This window comes from Panicum virgatum, chromosome 1K (assembly GCF_016808335.1).
Source record: "Panicum virgatum strain AP13 chromosome 1K, P.virgatum_v5, whole genome shotgun sequence".
Lineage (NCBI taxonomy): Eukaryota > Viridiplantae > Streptophyta > Magnoliopsida > Poales > Poaceae > Panicum > Panicum virgatum.
The window spans coordinates 15803777-15807826 of record NC_053136.1 but is presented as its reverse complement, the minus strand read 5'-3'; the positions used below and the strand labels follow the sequence as shown (position 1 = coordinate 15807826).

The following is a 4050-nucleotide window of genomic DNA, read 5'->3' as shown; positions in this document are numbered from 1 at the left end:
AAATTAATGTTGAAATTCCGAAAAAGGGAAAGAAGAAGGGAAGGTTTTTCTCTTCATAACCTTGTAGTTAGAGGCTATAGGAGGTAAACCTGATGTAATTCTATGTTTATACTAAAGTTTGTTTCACAAACTAAGTATTCTAGGCCATTTGGGTCTCACTTCGGCCCAAACTTTTGGCTAAGTGTTCTTTTGTTGAATAGGAGCTTAAAATTCTCCTATTATGTTAGCCTAATTTCAAATCTTTTTGTCTATAATTGTTCAATTGTGAATATGATATTTTCTAGTAACATGGATGGAGGGTGAAGGTTTTTGCTGAGCAGGAAAAGGGAGATCCAAGAAGAGCCACCCAAACACACCATTAACCTTTCTTTCATCGAACCATACCTAAAAAGAGCAGAAAAAGAATAAAAGTGAAAGACGATGTTGTTCTGATAAGTGAAGAAATGGTAAAATGTTGATGATAGAACAAGCTCTATGCTGGTCTGGAATGACTGATGCTAGAACCACTACTTGTATCATGATGCCACCATGATGGATTGATTAGGATGAATCAAATGCTTTCTTCTCCTCTTCTCTGTCTTTGATTATGTTCATCTATTAGGATGACACATCATTGTCTCTTCAAGAAGTCAACTCCTGGCATCGGCTGCACCTTGGCTGGCTGGTCGGCGGTGGTGGAGGCTGACACCTAGGGAGAGCTCAAGGAGGACGCATTGATCATATTGAACAGTGAGGACAATGGCTCTAGTGGTGCCGCGTAGTTGCCATTGGTGTTTAGGAACAACATCTCATCCTCGCCGGCTATCTCCATGTCGTCCACCAGCAGCTCGTCCTTGTCCTCATCATTGTCCCCCGCCATGGATGGCATGGACATCGGCGTCATCGGCGAGAGCCTTGCAGTTGGCATGGATGTCAGGCTAGGGCTTGGGTGTTGCGCATCACTAGTGTCAGCGCCACCCACAACTAAAGATGGCGGCGGCAGCGGTGCTGTCGAGGAGGGGAACTTGTGGCGGGTGGTCCTTGCAAGCGAGTTGTGGTGGGTGGGCATTGCGTGGTTGTGCTCGCCGATGTAAGTGAAGATGAAGGTGTTGGGATTCAAGTGGCTACGCTCCACCTGCTTTCGAGCCACACACTCCTTGAAGCTACTGCATCGGTAGTATCCCCTGTTCAAGAAACATAACAGCTAGTGAGATTGAGTTGCTCTGACCAGGTGATCGTGCTAGCAATTCTCTCACCATAAAAAGCTAAAGGAGAAGGGATTCCATATATCTAATCAACCTTGGGTAGGGAGAGCCCTTGATGGGCTTCTGGCCGTACTTGCGCCATGCCCACATGTCCGATGATGAGCCGTCTGCGGGAACGTGGTGGATCACCTTCTTCATCTGGTTTCTCCTAGAGTGCAAGGAAATGGCGTTAGCAACTATCCCGTAAAGCCAAATGAATAATAAATAAATACTGCCATTTCCATATGAAGAAGGGAGAAACACTTAAGGAATGCATACCTTCTCTTGGAGTTTGACAAGCCACCCAACACCTGACACACGCTCGGCTGCGCCCTCATTAGAGTGCAAGCCTGAGCAGCGCACACTTGGGGTGGTGGCACGTCCTCAGCGGTGACCACCAGTTGTTGCTGATGTTGGGGTTGGGGTGGTAGAGGTGGTGGCGATCTTGATGAAGGCGGGGAAAGGGGAGGATGGGCGGCTAACAGGGCCCTGATGAGCTCATCGTCATCTTGCTTGGTTCCGGCACACAGGTTTGGGAAGCACCACCCAACATCTGCATCTGGCTTCTTGGTAGGCTCCAAGGCTGGCGTTGGCATCATAGTTTTCTCCTTCTGTGTTTGCATCTGTGGAGGAAGAAGTGCGGTGAAGGGGATATCGGCTTGCCGTGGGGGCGATAGGTGGTGGAGACTACCCATGCACATGCCATCGCCCAGATCCCAGTTGTTGAAGTGGTGCTCCTCTTCCATTGACCCGGTAGCTACAGGAGACAGAGATTAGTTGGTGCTAGAGGAAACAAGAGGAGAAGGAAATAAGAGTGTGTTCCTTTTTCTTCTGATTTTCTTTTCTTTCTGGAGATTGGAGTGTTTTATAGAGGGTGGGGGGTGTAGGCCTGCTGGGCGGGGCAGCCCCACTTGACTTTAGGAGAAAAGATCTAACAAGATCTAACAAGATACGCACATGTAGGTATATAATATTTTAGCTAAGTTTTATAGCTAAGAATCGCTTCTACAAAATTTTCATTATTGTTAATTAATATCTGAATAGATTGTGTTTGCGATACTTGCCCACCGTTTAGAAAGCATAGTATAATGTTTTAAACATTTTGTTGCTTGTTAACACGTTTATGTGATATGCATACGGATATTTTTAGTAATGATTTATAAATTAGGATGGATTAGATTCAAATTTCTATTACCTTTTGTCTCCCAAATATCTCTTATTTAATTAAATACACATGTTTAATTGGCTTTAAAAAGATATGATGACATCAATCACGGTCTTTTAGCTACAATTTACACCGAGGATAATAAAATTTTCATTACTGATTAACATTTGAATATATTATGTGCATAATGTTTGGCCACAGTGTACAAAATATTTTATATTATATAAAATCTTTTGTTGCTCATTGTCACATCAAATGATATGCATATGTATCTATCTTAGGGTAATTTATATTTTAGGATGAAATTTTTATTACTATCTATTGCCAAAATATGTCTTATTCCATAAGATTCGCATTTATAGTCGGTTGTAAAAAGATATGCATACCTGATATGCAATATAGTAGCTGTGGTTTATTATAAAGGATGACAGGTATTGAAACTTCCATAATGATATGCCGATGAATGTGCCTGTATATTTTATCATAATTTATAAAATATTTTAGGCTGTACCCAAAACCTTTTGCAGCTTGTTGATGTCGAGGTAGGATATGCAAACATATGTTTGTAGAAACGATTTATGGATTAGGGTGTATTGAATATAATTTTGCATTACTACTTGCTGCCAAAATGCTTCTGTGTGATTAGGATGCGAATATATAGTTGATTTTATCAATGTATGCATACACTAATGTACAATATTCTAGCTGCGATTTAGGGTCATCCCTAGAAACACAATAGGATACTTTTACGAATCCTTTCTATAGTCGTGAAAGTAGGAAGTTAAACTTTTTTCGTTTGATACTTTGATCTCAACAAAAAATAATAGTACAGCAATTGCAATAGTCAGACTTTTATCTTACATTACACAATCAACAATTCAACATCAGTATAGTCCAATAAAGTAGGAAAATCAAACTTTCACCTCATAGTTCATGATATATTAACAGATAAGAAACATCAAAATAATTTTTTTTGAAAAGAACATCAAAATATTACAGTAATTGCGTCCGCAATAGCACCCATCGAGTGCCAGATCGGTGGGGGCGGGTCTGGCAGCCGCGGAGCCGCCTGTCCAACCCGAGCTCACGATCAGTTTCAGGCACTGCACGACTTCTGGTCTAAGTAAGACACTGGCACGTGGGCCCACCACGGGCCAAGAAGCGGTTTGGGCATCCGGCCCGGCCCAGGCTGGCACATGGCTCGCACCCAAGCTACCACCCGCCCCGACCCGCGTCCTCCGCCACCGTGGTGACGCCCCGGCTCTCCGCTGTCCTCTCCATGACAGTGGGCCCCACTCTCCCCTGGCCCCAGCGACAGTTTAACAGGGGTAGTTGCTATACTTGCTAGCCGGCTACCACGCGTCCAGAGGCACACCCACCCGGAAAAAGAGAATCTCCCTCCCCCACGATCCCAGGTGGCCCCACCCGCGCGGCCCAACTGCCGGCGGGCCCGCTAACCCCACCGCGGACCCACACATCATCGAGACGGGTCGGCCGCTAGCTGTTCAGCAGAGGCGCAGGCACGTCTCGGAGCCCTAGGCTTTTTCTGAGGAGAAGCAGAGCGGAGGAGAGAGAGAGAGAGAGAGAGAGAGGCGTCTGCGTGCGTGGTCGGTGCCGGTGCGTGGCGTGGTGGCCGTGCGGTCCCCTCTTCCTCTCTTCCTC

At 45.1% G+C, this 4050-nt stretch overlaps 1 pseudogene; it reads right to left on the bottom strand.

Annotated features, from left to right (window-relative positions):
* Positions 1-610: 610 nt before the first annotated feature.
* LOC120653110 lies at positions 611-1969 on the bottom strand (annotated as a pseudogene).
* Positions 1970-4050: the final 2081 nt, after the last annotated feature.